At 34.7% G+C, this 19,596-nt stretch overlaps 1 pseudogene; it reads left to right on the plus strand.

Moving 5' to 3' along the window:
• The first annotated feature begins 15,866 nt into the window (after positions 1 to 15,866).
• Positions 15,867 to 17,600, plus strand: LOC120191715 (annotated as a pseudogene).
• The last annotated feature ends 1,996 nt before the right edge of the window (positions 17,601 to 19,596 follow it).

Genomic DNA, 19,596 nt, shown 5'->3' on the forward strand with positions numbered 1-19,596 from the left:
CTAATAAGTTTACTCCAAGGTATCGACCTTTCAAATGTGCTCCGTCAACTATAATAACTGGGCGCATGCAAGTAATAAACGAACGAATCTACAAATAATATACACAAGAAATATAATCATTTAAATGTGAAATGCATGTAACTAACAAAAATGAGTCAACAAAATTATATTGATTTACTAACCGTAGCACCAATGGCGATAAACAGCAACTCAAAGTGTCTATCTCTATCTGTTTTGATATGACTTACCGACCCAGATTTTTCAGCTTTAAATTGTGACAATAAGCCGGTAGTTGGGCAAACGATGCTTCTGGCGACCCCCTCAACAATTCTAAGGCATAACATTTGGCTCTCCAAGCTTGAGAATATGATATACTAATCTTGAACCGAGCATTCATGTCAGTCATAATTTCATGTCCCCGATATACCCTGCCATTCAAAAACATTAACTCAGCCAGAAAACCACCCAACACCTTTTTGTTTGCCTGTCTATGGTGAGGAAAAACTTGGGTTCTTGAACATGTATGTTTATTAATAAAAGTCCTAACTTGAAACATTTCGCAATCTTTTATTCTCTTTGCAATCATACGCCACGTACAGTTTTTGTCAATCATACACCTTGTTTCGAAACGATCTTTGCTTGATTTGTTAACTTTTAGTTGATAGCCATCTTCCACACATTTCGTATACAAAGCTATCTTCAAGTCTTCCTTTGTATCAAAACAATCATCTTTCTTGATACGAATAACTTTTGTGTAACAATCAACTGCTTTCTTTACCAACTCTTCTTCCGGTATCTGAAGTAATTCTGGCATATTCCAGTTATACGCCCGTGGCATTTTCTTTTCTTCGGGGACTTTTTCTTCTTCTTTTTCTTCTTCAGGATTATATGAATTACAGAATGGATGTTCAACATGTTCATTCACAGTCGTAACTTCCTCCTCATTATCATCAACAATACATTCTTCGGCAACGGCTGTTTCATCATCAAAATTCGGGTATTGACCAATATCAAAATCATTACACGCAGGGTCTGTTTCTTCTTCTGAAACATCATCAAAATCCGTGTATTGACCAATATCAAAGTCCGGATATTGACCAAGACCAAATTTCGAATACTGACTAGTACTCACAATTTTTTCTGTTGGCTCATCATCGTCTAACTGGTCAATACGAAAACTGGAATTTGGTGCTGAAAGTTGATTGGGATTTGGATTAAAGAAAGATTGTGGGTTTTGAGAAAAACTTAGTTGATTACTACCCGCTACTGACCCAACAATACTACTTCTAGGTTCAACAACATACAATGTAACATCATCTTGTGAAACACTAATGTAAGCAATGAATCGTTCAACATCTTCATTGTCGGTTAACAAATAAACTTTACCATTTCTCTGATAAGATAGCCTAAATCCACTTAGGGGCTCTAAATTCAATTTATTTGAAACACGTAGCATTAGAGTTTCATAAGTTAACTTTTGTAAAGACAATTTTAGTTGAAGATTCATGGGTAAAGACATATATTGTAAAACACCATGAACATTATCCCATGACCCTCCAAAACACAAATCTATCCAAACATGATCAACATTAGATGATTTCATGGTTGTAAATTAATTTACTAAACAGACGAGCTGCGAAACTAAAACCTGTTGCCGGATTGGGAAGGATGTCGTTGGATATAGGAACGGATGTCGCCGGAGAGAGTGATAGATGGAGATGGAATGAGTTGCGATTTAGGGATTTAGTTTATGATTTGCTGTTGTTGCGTAGTTATATACCCAAAATTTCAGTGTTGTGATTTACAGATTCTCGTTGCGATTTACGGATTATCGTTGCGATTTACGGATACGCGTTGCGATATACGGATACGCATTGCGATTTACGGATACACGTTGCGGTTTACGGATACGCGTTGCGATTTATGTGTTCGCGTTGCGATTTTCATATTCGCGTTGCGATTCTTGAAAATCGCAATGCGAATTTGTACTATCGCATTGCGATTTTCAAGAATCGCGTTGCGATTTTGGAAACTGATTTGCGATTCTGGGGATCGCGTTGTGATTTTTATTTCGCGTTGCGATTTTGTTGGTCATTTTGGCAAATCCAAAAAAAGTTGGTTAAAATCGTATATTATAAGGCATTTTTGGTCACTGAGGCGATTTTCTCTTTAAATTATAGTCCTAAAGATTAGGGGTTTGAAAGTAGTAGGGCAAACGAAATCGTCGACTGCTGAAATTGTTTCTAGAAAAATTGTCAGTAATTATCGTTGACTTTATTTTAATTTTTTTTATTTTAGGAACAGAAATTAAAAATATACAGACTAAAATGAAATTTTACAAAAATTGACTATATAATAAAATGAAAAGATGAGTTTAAGTAAGGCGTCCAAAAAGATTTCTAAATTATAAAAAAAAAAGATTTCTAAGGTTTTGAAAAAAAAAGAAAATTATTTTAGTTTCTCTATTTTCATTTTTACGATTTAATTTAAGATTAAAAAAAAGAACAAGGTTGTCGGCGGCTATCGGCGATTATGCCAAAGTTGTTTATCTGTAAGTGATTTTTGATTCATTAGTTTTACATTTTTAGGACTAAATAGTGAGGAAATTAAAAGTATATTAACTAAAATGAAATTGATTATATAATAAAATGAAACGGTGAGCTTAAAGATGGAGCAAAAAGTTTAATTCACTTAAAAGTTAATTTAAAAAATATTATTTTAGTCTCTTCACTTTCATCTTTTACAATTTGATTCCAGAATGCACAAAATAAATATAGAAGGAAGTCAATTGCCTTCTAAAATCGTTCTCCTGTCAACGACTTTATCAAATTATTTTAAAATTCATCTTATTTTTCAAAATAATTTCTCATGACCCTCATTTTTTAATTTTATTTTTCAATATATGTATGTATAAGGTATGATCTAACTTTACTGTGTAGAATCAAAAAGTTTTACATTAGCATAGAACTATTAAATAATGGCTGTCCCTTTTTTTCATATATATGGGGTAAGGGGGAGGTAAGATAGTAGGCTACCCCCAACACCAGGTTGAGAGCAGCTTCCGTAAGAGACCTCCGAATTATGAAATGCCCTCCGTGGGACTCGATCCCACGACCTCAAGTTAAGAACCTTGTGCTCTACCAACTGAGCTGGATGGTCATTTCATAAACTATTAAATAAGTATATATTAATTATTAGGATTGTTGGTTTTAATTTATATTAATTCAAAACAGTGTTATTACTCAAATCCAAATTGATTGTGGTTTATAATTGGTTTTGGAATAATTGATGATTGTGATTGACATTTGTTTGGTTGTAATTGTTTACTTTTTGGTGACATAATATGGCAATTACTGTTAGATACCATAGGTTATAAATTAATCACATAATATATAGTGACGAAATTAGCAAAGAAAAATTGATATAAAGAAAAACTATCGTGACAATAATAGCGGCTAGTATTTATTGAATGATTATTAGTTTTGTTTTTTATATTATGTACTTTGTTTCCTATTTTAAGTTTTTGTCTTCAATTTTAAATAAGGATTTTTATTTTTATGACACGTTTTTCTTTGTTCTTTTGACACGTATTTTCTCTGCTTTTGTAGCATGATTCTTATGATTTTTGGTACTTTTATTCGTATACTTTTATCGTCTCTTTAGAGCTCGCACAAAAAATCATCACTATTTATTTTATGATTGATTTGTCGTTTATCAAGTATAGTTAGATTCACTTTTTGATAAAAAAATATTTATTGCTATAATCAGAATTATTTAGCGAAACAGCCTGCCAGATAGTTTAGCTCGCTCACCACTTCTTTATCACTTTGTAAAGCGTATAGTTGACAGTGAAAATTTTTTATGAAAAATTTACTAGGTTCTTTTATGCTAGTTCTTATTCTTAAGAGAAAATTTTATTTTTATTTGTATCTTTCTATTTAATATTTTTACTTTTATATGTATTTTTTTAACTACTATCCCTATTTTTTTCTGGTGCATTATAATTCTTATATCTTTTATTGCTTTTATTAATGAAATTCAGGTGTCATTGTTAAAAGAATATTTGCAATCAAACTAATATTTGATTAATTTATGATATAAATAATAAATATAATACTACAATTTATGTGACGATATTAGAATATCCGTCGGCGATGTTCCAACAAATATAATGAGGGCGGCTTTCAATATTCATTTTCTTTTCCCAGGTTTCCATTTTATAATCCGGCGGCTAATAAAAGTATCAAATTAAAATACAAATTTATGTAATGATCTAAGATTCCGTAAACATACATGTTATTTTCTTGTGTCTTGCTATGTTTTCGTTTAAGTTTTTTTTTTCTAGAGTTAATTGCGCATAAGGTCTCTAAATTATGATCTCTATTTTAAATTAATCTTTCAATTTTAAAATATCTTTTATCAGTCTTTAAATTATGAATCTTATTCTAAATTGATCATTGAACTTTAGATATTCTATATCAATTTCCAAACTATGAATGTCATTTTATTTTGATCAACTCACTAACGAGCCATTAACTCTACAGATAAAGGTCCTGAAAATTGAACCTTTGATCTTTTAAAAAAATTAATCTAAATTTCAAGATTTTGTAAATTTTTTAGGTCACAAGTTCAATACTCAGGACCTTAAAAAAAATTTATTTTTTTAACAAATCGAATTAACGATATGTTAATGAAAGGATCAAAATGAAAAAATACTAATGGTTTGAAAATTGGTAAGAATATTTTAATATTAGGGTTTAGGGTTATTATAATACCCACGGACCGATGCGGGAGACCCGATCTGATCCGACGTGTCACATTAGGGCTACCAGAGCGACCCACAATAAAAAATACCGAAAAATTTAAGATTTCTGTTAAAACTTGTAAAATCATAAAACAAATTATGATTAAAATACAAGTTCAGAAAATCATTCATATACTACAAAACATAATTAAAATCATACATGTTTCAGACTCATATATAAAAATAAAATACAACCTACATGCCCCCACATCACATGCAACGTACTCCGCAAATAACGTCGGTGGAACTCCAATACTGATGTTGATAGCTGCATTGGATCAATTATTTTAACCTAAAATAGTGAGTAACAGAGTGAGCTTTGGGAAGTTCAGTAATACAGACTACCAAGCGATACTAAAGGACATGCAAATAATAGACAAGCAAAATTTTCCTTATCGATTTAGACATCTATATATATTTGTGTTAAGCTGAAGTCTCAATGGTATTTCATGTAGTAAGAGACATGAAACTTATAGTTCAAAGGGAATGTTAAGAGAACCAGGTTCAGAAGATCAAAATAGGGTGTCTAGTGTGTTCCCAAAAAATCAGTGAAAAGGTACATATCTTTTTAAAATAGTAACAATTTAAAATGTAATTTTAAAACCATGGCAAAACCCTCCAACCGTGCACCAATATGCAGTTCCCCAGAACTGTATCCATAAGGACTTACCCTAGGCCTTTTTGGGCTTAGGTGCCAATATAAGGGAACGCCTTGGGTGCATAAGGTCTTACCCTAGCCTTAGCGTAGTTGCTCACTTGAGGGGAGTGACCTCAGGTCTATAAGGACTTACCCAAAGCACATAGTAGAGGTGCTACCCTAAGGGAGTACCCTAGGGTCCATAAGGTCTTACTACTAGGCCTATTAGGCTCAATAGCCCACCCAAGAGTCACCTTAGATCCGTAAGGAATTACCAGCTCGATCGGTCTGAACCTATATAAGGAATTACTAGTTTGAATGAGCTGAACCTGCAGAAACTTCATACCAAATCCTAGAGTGCCCCGAAGAAATCAGTTTTCAAACAGTATATTACAGTAGCAAAGAAATCAGAGTTCAGACATATCAATTCAGTAGTAACAGTATCCAGAGATCATGAATCAGATAGACAAACTTAAAACTTCAGTAACTCAAAAATTTCGGTAAAACACATTTCAGAACATATAAAACAATCATATAACACATAGGAACACACTAGAGGATCTAATTATTTTTCGAAGATATTGGTATTTATCAGGTAGAGAGCCATGAAACTTCTGTAAGCTGATTAAATTCAGAAATGAGATCCCTATAAAAGGGTTTGATAGCTGACAGATTCATCAGTTATCTTGGACATGATTTATCAAGATAATAAAGCATTCAGATATTTTTCAGAGGCACTATGTAATCATAAAGGTATTTGAAATCTCTTGCATCATAGTTACTTGTGATTTCATATATAACAATAGTGATTCCATTATTCAGGAAATCAGGGGCATTTTGGACATTAAGTTGTTAGAGAATTCTTAGTAATTTAATCTAATAATGGAGAAACGACAATTCATGGTATTTAAGATTCGTGCCAATTTATTAGGATATTGAGTTAACTCGAACTGAACAAATCTCAGCACTGTGATACTTGTCAACCGATCAAATCGATGCACTTTAAAGGTATTCACACTTTAATACTGACAACTCTTGTCGAACTGATCATCTTCAGAATCATCGATGAATAGATCTTAGGGAGACGAACAAATATTCTAATGGTATTTATTTCATTTTTATATTGCAACGATATCAAGAAATGTCAATGTACTTGATTCGTGTTTCATAACCCTTATAGACGATATACATATAAGATCAACATCGTTTCCAGACTTATCCAACTTATTCGTTTAATTCTAGGTATTTGAGGGTACTTAGGTCATTTAGTAGTTAAGTTATCATGGTCACTTCGGAGTTTCCAGAGTAATACAGTCATTTCCACAATTCAGTAACCAACAATACTTCCATTTAGTTCAGTTTGGTCATATAATATAGTCATTTTACACTTCAAGGGTATTTTGGTCATTTTACACTTCAGGGGAAATTTTGTAATTTCATAATCAAGTAATTTCGGTATTAAAGTTTTTAACGAGGATAAATAAAATTTAGATATTATGAGGTTATTTGTTTTTCTGGATAATCACTGAACTTGAAATCATTCTTACTAATCTTCTTGTGTCTATACAGGTAATCTGAGCTTTATTTAGTTTAATTTATTTTATTACGCAATCGGATCAAATTTAAAAATTTATTAGTCACACACATGTAACCAACTTATTTATATGTGCATCAACCAATGTCAGCATATTCCATAAAGCATACATAAGGTAATAATGTATTACCTTGATTTTCGTGCTCCACCGATCGAATATTTAAACTTCATTCTATCACTTTCAAACTTGAATTCAACGTCCAATAATTTATCGGATATATAGCAAACAAATTTAAGTCAGAATATGAACATAATCGAAAAATCAAATTTGATTCCAAAGATAAATAATTGAAAAACGGCTTACCAAGTGCGAATTTAGCAAAACAGACTTCGGATTCGGACTCAGGACGTTGAAAAACATAAAATATGACTTTTCAAATAATTTAACTTTTTGGTCAAAGTTAACGGTCAGACCGGTCAACGGGTCTAGTTGACTCGATTCAGGTTGGTTTGACTCAGTTCAGACTAGGTTGGGCTGGTTCAGACTGGTCCAGATAGATTGTACTGGTTCTAGAAGAAACCAGAGCTGGGGGCTGAGCCCCACGTACACTGTCGGCGCGTGGTGCCTTGTGCGACGGCGATGAGGGCAGTTCCGGTGACCGATTACTCCAAACGAAAACCAAACACAATAATCAGTCCAGATCAATATGAAATACGAGTCAAAATAGCAAAAATTAAACGATAAAGGAAATCAGCGTGTTTACCACGATGAATGGCGAATGGGTGATGGTGGAGCGACGTTTCTACTTGGGTTTTGATCGAAAGGACGCGAGGATCTCAACCTTGGTGGCAGTGAGGTGAACGATTGGGCTAATCGATCGAAATCGATGGGAAGTCGAATGGCGGGGAAGGGTTTTTGACGAACTTTTTCAGTTTAAATCCTGACGATCGACGGTATATCTCGATGAGGAATAAGAGGGGTTTTGATCTCCTGGCAACGACGAACACAACGATGGTGGTGAAGGGTTAAATGATGTCCAGACGGTGGAGAATTGGGGTGATAAGAGGGTCGATGGGTATAGAGTTTAGGGTTTAGAAAAATTAAGAATTAAGGATTTTTTGGGGAAAATTTGGGGAGTTAACCGGGTTTTAAATTACCATTATAAAATGGGAAAATTCAGGGCTAAGTCCCATAAATTCCCATAGGTTCCGAAACTGAGCTGTAACTTTTAAAAATTTTACAATTTGGTTCTCAACTTTTCCCTTGTTACGATTTTAATTTAATACTTTAAATTAATAAAAAAAATTAGCCCCTAAATTAGGGTGTGACAATTCTCTCCTCTTTAAAAGAAATTTCTTCCTCGAAATTTACTCAAGTCATGGAAATGTAGGAACTGAGCTTCCAACAATTCTTCAATATCTTCATGTAGCTTTTACAGAAGTACTGGTCCTATACTAATCCTTAACCAGCTGAGTATACATTCTCGTCAGAACTCTCCCTCATCCTAATAAAAGAATCTGAACATAGTTATCCTTGTGGAAATAATTTGACCTTTGCTACGAAGTTCGGTTCATAGAGCGGTAATATATCCCAATTTCATTTATAGGGGCGGGTCAGAATTTATCAGATAAGTAACTTTCACATTACTCGTGAGGGACTTTACAGAATTTGAACAAACGTTATTGGTATTCCTTTATGCATAGGTCGAGCTTTAACAGATAGAAAACTTAGGTTAGCTCATTACAGAGAAGAGCTCGACTTTAGAGTTTCAGGTTATAGAAATACGGTTATAGTTTAAAGGCATATACTGACCAGACATCTTATGACAGTCGACAAGTCGGTCTACTCAGAAAAACTTGACTCAACCTAAGCTCTGATACCACTAAATATAACATCCAAAGACCGATGCGGGTGACCCGATCCGAGGTGTCACATTAGGGCCACTAGAGCGACCCATAATAAAAATCCCGGAAAAAATTTAAGATTTATGTTAAAACTTGTAAAATCATAAAACAAATTATGATTAAAATACAAGTTCAGAAAACCATTCATATACTACAAACAAAATTAAAATCATACATGCTTCAGACTATGACATAAAAACAAAATACAACCTACATACCCCCTAATCACATGCATCGTACGCTACAAGTAACGCTGATGAAACTCCAATACTGATGTCGATAGCTACATTGGATCAATTTTTTTAACCTGAAATAGTGAGTAACAAAGTGACCTTTGGGAAGCTCAGTAATACAGAACCACCAAACGATACTAAAGGACATGCAAATAATAGGCAAGCAAAATTTTCCTTATCGATTCAAACATATACATATTTTTGTGTTGAGCTAAAGTCCCAATGGTATTTTGGGTAGTAAAAGACATGATGATTACAATTTAGAGGAAACGTTCAGAGAACCAGGTTCAAGAGATCAGAATAGGATGTCTAGTGTGTTCCCACAAATCTAGCGAAAAGGTATATATTTGTTTAAAATAGTAACAATTTAAAATGTATTTTTAAAACCATGACAAAACCCTCTAACCATGTACCAATATGCAGTTCTCCAGAACTGCATCCATAAGGACTTACTCTAGGCCCCTTTGGGCTTAGGTGCCAATATAAGGGAACGCCTTGGGTGCATAAGGTCTTACCCTAGCCTTAGCGTAGGTACTCACTTGAGGGGAGTGACCTCAGGTCTATAAGGACTTACCCAAAGCACATAGCAGAGGTGCTACCCTAAGGGAGTACCCTAGGGTCCACAAGGTCTTACCACTAGGCCTATTAGGCCCAAAAGCCCACCCAAGAGTCACCTTAGATCTGTAAGGAATTACCAGCTCGATCGGTCTGAACCTATATAAGGAATTGCTAGTTTGACCGAGCTGAACCTGCAGAAACTTCATACCAAATCCCAGAGTGCCCCGAATAAATCAGTTTTCAGACAATATATTGCGGTAGCAGAGAAATCAGAGTTCAGACATATCAATTCAGTAGTAACAGTATCCAGAGATCATGAATCAGATAGACAAACTTAAAACTTCATTAACTCAAAAAATCTCGGTAAAACACATTTTAGAACAGATAAAACAATCATATAACACATAAGTAACACACTAGAGGATCCAATTATTTTCCGAAGGTACTGGTATTTATCTGGTTGAGAGCCATGAAACTTCTGTAAGCTGGTTAAATTAAAAAATTAGATCTCTATAAAAGGGTTTGATAGCTGACGGATTCATCAGTTATCCCGGACATGAATTATCAAGATTATAAAGTATTCAGATATTTTTCGGAGGCATTATGTAATCAGAAATGTATTTGGAATCTCTTGCATCAGAGTTACTTGTGATTTCATATATAATAGGAGAGATTCCATTATTCAGGAAATCAGAGGCATTTTGGACATTAAGTTCTTAGAGAATTCTTAGTAATTTGATCTAATAAGGGAGAAACGATGATTCATGGTATTTAAGATTCGTACCAATTTATCAGGATATTGAGTTAACTCGAAATGAACAAATCCTAGCACTGTGATACCTGTCAACTGGTCTAATCGATGCACTTCAAAGGTAGTCACACTTTAATACTGATAACTTTTGTCAAACTGATCATCTTCAGAATCATCGCTAAATGGATCTTAGGGAGACGAACAGGTATTCCAATGGTATTTATTTCATTTTTGTATTGCATTAATATCAGGAAATGTTGACGTGCTTGATTCGTGGTTCATAACCCTTGTGGACGGTACACATATAAGATCATCGGTATTTCCAGACTTATCCAAGTTATTCGTTTAATTCTAGGTCTTTGAGGGTACTTATTGTAACACTCATAACCCGTATAATTATACATATACAGATTATAGATGTCACCCAAATTTTGAAAACCATTTCCAATTCAAACCGTGATTTAAAATTTATTCTCTTTAAAATAATAATTGATATTATAGAAATATCATTCCATATAATTTATATTTTATTATAACAAATTTAATTCAAAAGTTTTTTTATGAATAGTGAACAGTACCCGTGAATAGTGAATAATGTACAATGGCGATGAACAGTGGGGGAATCAGTTCCTTGTAGGGGGAATCGGTTCCCTAAATACGTTCTGAAAATTTTACTTAAAACGTGGTTACTGTTCATGCTACATTATTGCTACAGTAACTTTCAAAAATTGCATATAAATCTCATAAAAATTAACCTCTCATCACTATAAGAATTTCCAAAATTTATTCAACAAAATAAATTGAACATTTTTAATTACATGCCACTATCTAAATCAAATTCCATCATAGGATGTCTTACTGATGTTAAAATATACCTCTCCATGTTTGATGTCGTTTTGAACTCTTTATTCATATTCTTTGCTTTTTACCTATGCGTGAAAATCATCATACGCTAAGTATATACTTAGTGAGGTAATTAAAACAATAAACAATGCAATACCATTCATGCATGAATTTAGATTTCAAATCCAATGTCATAAAACCATGCTAATAGCATATTCAATATTTTACCATGATCAAAATAATATAAAATTTCTTACCATTTATCCCATAAGCTCATAAGCTTATTTTACCAATACACTTGCCATTATTCCATAACCATATACCATAGATAATAGCCATAAACAATAGACAATAGCCCAATATACAACCCTGAGGACCCTGGGTACACGAGTCAAATATAAGCACCGTAGTGTTAATCCGTATGACACATAAGGTCATGTCCACCATCTGTACTAGGTATCCTTAAGTACAATCTCGTATGTCACATAAGGTCGTACCCACCATATACACTAGGTATCCTTTAATGTATCTCGTATGTAGCCTGCTGCTGGACTCTATGGCATGCCAACTATACCCTGTCCCTCAATGACTTACTTGGGCGTACAGTCTATTTTATTTGATTCATCCATGACAAAGTATATTATCAATATTTAACATTGGGCAGTTCATACCCGAAATAACATTCATGATAAAAATCATATATGTTCATGATAACATCATATGCAAAAATCAGTGATCAATGCATTTTATTTTCAACCTTTGACATTTTCAAAATATGTCAAATATATGATAAATGACATAAATATCATGTTAATATAAACAAGGTCGACTTATCGCAAGTCTTCCTGATGATGTATAAAACATCCATGTATAATTTCATGCATGTATTGAACTCACCTTGACACTTTATAATTTTCCAAATTTGTGCCTCACTATTGTCCACAATAAACCCACTTGACTTGCTTCAATCGCAAATCAATCATAATCTGTATAATCCACAATTTCATAACGATATATATGTTAGTATTTTACTAACATAAACATATCCCAAAACTCCATAATATTTTTTATACTCATTATCTATCAAAATACTTAACTCTTAATAATTCCTTTTAACCTTGTAAACAACTTTTTCAATTTACACAAAACGGTCATTCACCATTTTATCACTTATAATTTCAATACAAAAAATTCCAGTATTGAAATTATTAACAATCAAGTACACAAAGGCATAATTACAATAACACTCCCAACAATTCAAAAATTTGTATTACAATCACCAAACTTTCTAAAATTTCCATATTCTGACAACTTGTACTACCTTTAAAGAATCAGTATTCTGTACTGATATACACACTGTAATTTAATTACGTTTCTTCTATTGAAAACTAGACTCGAATACGAATCTATTCATATAAATAAATCCTTCTAATTCATTATGTACAATTTATGGTGAATTTTCAAAGTTGATCAACAGAATCTGTTTTGCAGAATCTGCTGTCCGATTTTTCTGACCTTTCTTTGGTTAAAAACTCATATCTTTTTGTAAACACCTTGAAATTGATCTCCATTTATTTTAAACAAAACTAGATCGATATATGAACACAATATATAAAAATAACCTCCAAATTATTTTTATATAATTTCTGGTGAATTTTCGAACCTACTGCCAGATTCAAAATCCAAACTGTTTTCTTTAACTTCATTCTTAGGTTCTTCATCAATTCTTACAATCAATTATTTAAAATCACTTAACTCTTCAAAACCCATAAAACACAAGAATCAAAATCCACTTCATCAACTCAAGATGAACTTGAATATGAAACCCTAGTAATATTCATGTCAAAATGTAGAGAATTGAACGTATAACATTATTCCTAATCACACCCAAGTCTAATTCTCAACAAGATTGCTTCAAAATTCAAAACAAGAATACTTACATTGCAAGCTTGGGGGTGTCGGTCTTGGATGAAGAAGAAGCTGAAATGTTCCCCCAATATTGTTATTCTAATATTAATTATATATATATCACATGATTAATATAATATCATAATGGAATTTTTTATTCCATTCCATAAGAATTTCCATTTTTGCCCTTAATGAATCTTCCTATTCACCATAAAACCAAGCCACCTGATACATATCATATTACAAAGTCAAACATGAATTATTTTGACTTTTATTTTCGAAATTCACCTTGAATTTTCAAATCTTACGTTTTAGTCACTAAATTCCACTGTTTCAGTTAAATCTGAAAAAATGCACATTTCCAAACAAAATTTATCTGATCCAAAATATTAAAATAATATTTCCAACTATTTTATAACATCCTTCAAATTTTTGTAAAATTCCAATTCGATCTGAAATACCATCCTTACCGGCTTTAACTCTTTCTAGTTTTTCTTTACTAAAATTTCAAATCCAAAAATATGATTTCTATAAAACTCCACTCTCAAGAGTAAACCATCTATTTATGGAATAAAAATTCTTTTTAGGAAATTATCACTTAATTCCCTAAACTTTTTTCCCAATTTTCTACTTTGACCATCAAACTTTCAAAATTTTCATTTTGGTCATTGTCTAAATTTTTGGGGTATTACACTTATGTTATTTATTAGTCAAGTTATCATGGTCACTCCGGAGTTTCCAGAGCAATTTAATCGTTTCCATAATCCAGAAACCTACAATACTTCCATTTAGTTCAACTTGGTCATATAATATAATCATTTTACACTTCAAGGGTATTTTGGTTATTTTACACTTCAGGGGGAATTTTGTAATTTCATAATTAGGTACTTTCGGTATTAAAGTTTTTAACGAGGATAAATAAAATTTAGAGATTTTGAGGTTATTTACTTTTCCGGATAATCGCTGAACTTGAAATCATTCTTATCAGTCTTCTTGTGTCTATACAAGTAATCTGAGGCTTATTCAATTTAATTTATTTTATTATGCAGTCGGATTGAATTTAGAAATTTATTAATCACACACATGTAACCAACTTATTTATCTGTGCATCAACCAATGCTCACCCGCATGTTCCATAAAACATTCATAAGGTAATAATGTATTACCTCGATTTTCGTGCTCCAGTGATCGAATATTTAAACTCCATTTGATCACTCTCGAACTTGAATTCAACGTCCAATAATTTCTCGGATACATAGCAAACGAATTTACGTCAGAAACTAAATCGGAAAACCAAATTTGATTCCAAAGATAAATCCCTGAAAAACGGCTTGCTGAGTGCAAATTTGGAAAAACACACTTAGGATTCGAACTCAGGACGTCGACTTTTCAAAAAATTTGTCTTTTTGGTCAAAGTCAGCAGGTCAGGTCGGGTTGACTCGGTTCGGGTCAGTTTGACTCGGTTCAGACCGGGTTTTGACCGGGTTAGGTTGGTTCAGACCGGTCCAGACCGACTAGACTGATTCTAGAAAAAACCAAAGCTAGAGGATGAGCCCCACGTGCACTGCTGGCCCGTGCTACGGCAACAAGGGCAGTTCCAGCGATTGATTACTCCAAAAACCAAACACAATAATCAGTCCAGATCAGTATGAAATACGAGTCAAAACAGCAAAAATTAAACGTGAAAGAAAATCGGTGCTTTTACCACGACGGAAGGCGAATGGGCAATGATGGAGTGATAATTCCACTTGGGTTGTGATCGGAATGACACGGGGATCTCAACCGTGTTGGCGGTGAGGTGAACGGTCGGGCTAATCGACGGAAAGTCGAAAAACGGGAAAAACTTTTCGACGAACTTCTTCGGCTTAAATCCCGACGATCGACAGTTGATCTTAATGAGGAATAAGAGGAGTTTTGATATCCTATCGACGACGAACACAACGATGGTGGTGGCGAGTTAAATGATGACCGGAAGGTGGAGAATCGGGGCGATAAAGGGGGTCGATAGGGCTAGGGTTCGGGGTTTGGGGAAATTGAGAATTGAGGATTTTTTTCGAAAAATTGAGGGAGTTATTCGGGTTTTAACTTACCATGATAAATTGGAAAAATTTAGGGCTAAGTCCCTAAACTTCCTACAGGTTCCGAAATTGAGCTGTAACTTTTAAAAATTTTACAATTTGGTCTTAAACTTTTCTCTTGTTACGACTTTAATTTAATACTTTAAATTAATAAAATTTAACCCATAAATTGAGGTGTGACAATTATAACAGGTCATATTTTAAAGATTGGTACAAATGTTTTAAAATTTAAACACTTATTTAAAACGTGGTTGTAATTTGAGGATCTCATGTATAATTATATTTTTTATTTTTTTAATAATTTAAAGTAATTATAAATAATATATGTTCAGAATCTTTCTTAATAATACATTCACTTTACGGACAAAATTATTCCAATCTAAATCTTTTTAAAAAAATAACATTTCTTTAAATCATATAGGTAACTGATAAATTTTTTTACTTACTTTTTTTAAATTTAATTACTAATATATAATATTTTGACTGATTAATAAAGAATATGACACTACATAGAATGATTATTGAATTGACGCTCCAAACCTACTTTTGTTTCATTTATCATAAAATTGTTTGGTAATGCTTTACAGCATAGGCTCCTACGTATGGCTTTCCTAATGCCATCTTCCCTTCCCGCTCACTATATAACACTATTCGAATCTCCGTTCCTCATCACCAGTACCAATTCCTTGAAATTTGCAGCAGATTCAGTGAAACATCAAACATGGCGACCGCAAAAGTTGGGAGGATCAACTTGGGTTCTCAGGGCCTCGAAGTATCAGCTCAAGGCCTGGGTGGGGATGTCAGCTTTTTACGGCCCCCCAAAACCTGAATCCGACATGATTGCGCTCATCCATCACGCTATCGATTCTGGGATTACCCTTCTCGATACTTCCGATGTTTACGGCCCTCACACCAATGAAATCCTCCTCGGGAAGGCGTTGAAAGACGGTGTTCGAGAAATGGTTGAATTGGCTACCAAGTTTGGTATTGATTATACCGATGGCAAAAGGGATATCCGTGGTGATCCTGCTTAGGTTAGAGCTGCTTGTGAAGGTAGCTTGAAACGCCTGGGTGTTGATTGTATTGATCTTTATTATCAGCATCGGATTGATACCAAGGTTCCCAATTAAATCACGGTTTGTTTTTCTCATCCTTTTTCTTGATGCTCTCGTAGTTGATGAAGTGTTTGTATTAATGTCACACTGAAATGAATGGATTTTGATCCAGATTGGATAACTTAAGAAACTAGTTGAAGAAGGTAAAATTAAGTACATAGGTTTATCTGAGGCGTCGGCTTCGACGATTAGGAGAGCGCATGCGGTGCATCCTATAAGTGCTGTGCAGTTAGAGTGGTCTTTGTGGTCCAGAGACGTCGAGGCTGACATTATTCCAACTTGCAGGTTTTTTTTATTCAAGACTAGAACACATTTCAGGTAAAAGAGTGTGTGAATTCTTTGTTCTAAAGTGATTATCTTTTATGATTTTCTAGAGAACTTGGCATTGGGATTGTTGCTTACAGTCCCCTTGGGAGAGGGTTCTTTTCATCAGGGCCTAAAATTGTTGAAAATTTGTCCGATGATGACTTCAGGAAGTTTGTAGCATATTTTTTTATTATTTTGCATCCGTAGAGATAAAGGAGGTTGAGTCACGTTAGATCTCGTCCCTTATGCATGTTTTATTTTATGTTAGTTCCGATTTGATTATTTTTTGGATTACAAATTACTAACCCAATAATTTGAATGAAAATCTGCAATTTTTTTTTTCATAGACACTGCCAAGGTTCCAGCCTGAAATTATGGAGCATAACCAACTCCTTTATGATCGAGTTAATGAGATAGCAGCAAAGAAAGGGTGCACCCAATCACAGCTTGCATTGGCTTGGGTTCATCACCAAGGGAATGATGTCTGCCCAATTCCTGGAACCACCAAAATCGAAAACTTCAACCAGAATGTTGGAGCTTTATCTGTAAAACTAACACCCGAAGAGATGTCTGAGCTCGAATCCATCGCTTCGGCAGGTTCCGTGAAAGGAGATAGATATGGTGGATTCCTTGTTACTCACGATGAATCCGAGACTCCTCCATTGTCTTCATGGAGACCCTGAATACCATATTTGATGAAATCTTCATGATGAGGTATGATCTTGAAGTTAATGTAATGCCCTGGATATATATCTGTGTCGAAACCACCATGATTGAGTCTGTATGTTGTTTCCAGAGAATAAGTGTATGCCAAAAGTATCAATAGGTCTGCTTGTGTGATGGTAAATTGCTAAGTTTGTAGCTGTTTATCTATGTTTGCCATGTTGCGATTGTGTATTCCAAGGATAATGAAACAATAGTATCTGAATCAAGCAATTTGAGTATATATTTTTGAATGGTAACGTCGATGTAAACACTTTTTTTTAAAAGCAAAGTTAGATATATTTAAATGCTAATGACATCCAAAATTACATCGTTTTCAATACATTCTGATTGATCAAGAAAAAACAAAAAAAGGATTAATCATCGACAAAATCCAATGTGCGAGTGAATGAGTAATCCGGTTTGCCTCCCTATTTACATAACGAACTTTGGAGGCTGGGGATCTAGCGAGAATCGTGTGTTTCTCGTTGAGCATCAATCTACTCATCGAAATGTCCCTTTATGGGTTTGTCAAACGGTTAACAACGGAAAAACTTTCCCCTTCAATGATCACATTTTTCCATCCGTTCTCGGTTGCCAAGCGAAGTCCCTCCGTGAAACCGCTAGCTTCAATTGACTTTGTCGGTTCTGATCCTTTAAGTCGCTGTGCAAGTCCACTGATAACCATCCCGTTGTGATCTCGGGCAACCACACCTATTGTAGCAGCTCCGGTGTTGGGGATGAACCCATCAACATTGATTTTCGGCATGTCCTCCTTCGGTTTGCTCCAAAGCTTGTTACGCCTTTGTAGAACTCTCGTGGTTGCATGAAGGTGCCCCAAGAGCCTTCGTAAAGTCGTTGCAAGAAGCCATGTTGCGTTAATAACGTCCCTCGCTCTTTGAAGTTCTCTTTTGCGCACCCATTTATTTCTTCGATTCCATACGTTTCATAGGAGTATAATCAGCATTGTGATACCTTCTTTGTCGAGCAAACCTGCAACACCTTCTTCAAGCCAATATTTAGAATTAGCTGATTGCATATCAATAGGTATTCGATCCAGACCTGAGATCCCAAGGATTTCTTTGGCCAAAGGGCAGTCTTTAAGCGCATGGAGAGCCGTCTCACGCTCCTGATTACACATAGGGTAGATTCCTGAACCCTGACCTATCGCCTCCAACTTAAAACCAGCGGGTAGCGCCTCGTGGCAGACCCGCAATCCGAAAAGTTTGATTTTTGGCAACGTGTGAAGTTTCATCAAGGTCTTCCAGATGAGCGAACGGGCTCTTTCAGTTCCAGCCTCCATCAACAGCCAGTTGTAACCTGTGAGAAAGCAGCCATGGAACCAACAAACGTGGAAGGAAGAAATGTAAAGAGAGAGACAGACAAAAATTTTCTATTGAATATTGAATAAACTCTGCATCAACCTCATACAAAGGTATGACTTATATAGCTCAAGTAACCAACAAATCATAACAAACTAATAACAAAGTCCTAACTAATAACAAATACTAACTAATCTTTATTAACATTATAATATTCTCCCGACTTCTTCACCCTTCTTGATGAAAAGACGAACACTTGAAACGAAAGTGCGATACATCTTTCCGTTCGACTTGAATCGGAAGTGCCGATGCTTCCTTCCGTTCGACTTGAATAGGAAGTATAGATGCTTCCTTCCGTTCGACTTGAATTGGAAGTACAGATGCTTCCTTCCGTTCGACTTGAATCGGAAGTGTTGATGCTTCCTTTCGTTCGACTTGAATCAGAAGTGTCAATTCTTCCTTCCGTTCGACTTGAATCGGAAGTGCCGATGCTTTCTTCCGTTCGACTTGAATCGGAAGTGCCGATGGTTCCTTCCGTTCAACTTGAATCGGAAGTACCGATGCCTTCTTCCGTTCGACTTGAATCGGAAGTGCCGATGCTTCCTTCTGTTGGACTTGAATCGGAAGTACCGATGCTTCCTTCCGTTCGACTTGAATCGGAAGTGCCGATGCTTCCTTCCATTCGACTTGAATCGAAAGTGCCGATGCTTCCTTCCTTTCGACTTGAATCGGAAGTACCGATGGTTCCTTCCGTTCGACTTGAATCAGAAGTACCGATGTCTTCTTCCGTTCGACTTGAATCGGAAGTGCCGATGCTTCCTTCCGTTCGACTTGAATCGAAAGTGCCGATGCTTCCTTCCGTTCGACATAAATCGAAAGTATCGATACTTCCTTCCGTTC

The sequence above is a fragment of the Hibiscus syriacus genome, unplaced genomic scaffold (genome assembly GCF_006381635.1).
Source record: "Hibiscus syriacus cultivar Baekdansim isolate YM2019G1 unplaced genomic scaffold, ASM638163v2 tig00116971_pilon, whole genome shotgun sequence".
Classification (NCBI taxonomy): domain Eukaryota; kingdom Viridiplantae; phylum Streptophyta; class Magnoliopsida; order Malvales; family Malvaceae; genus Hibiscus; species Hibiscus syriacus.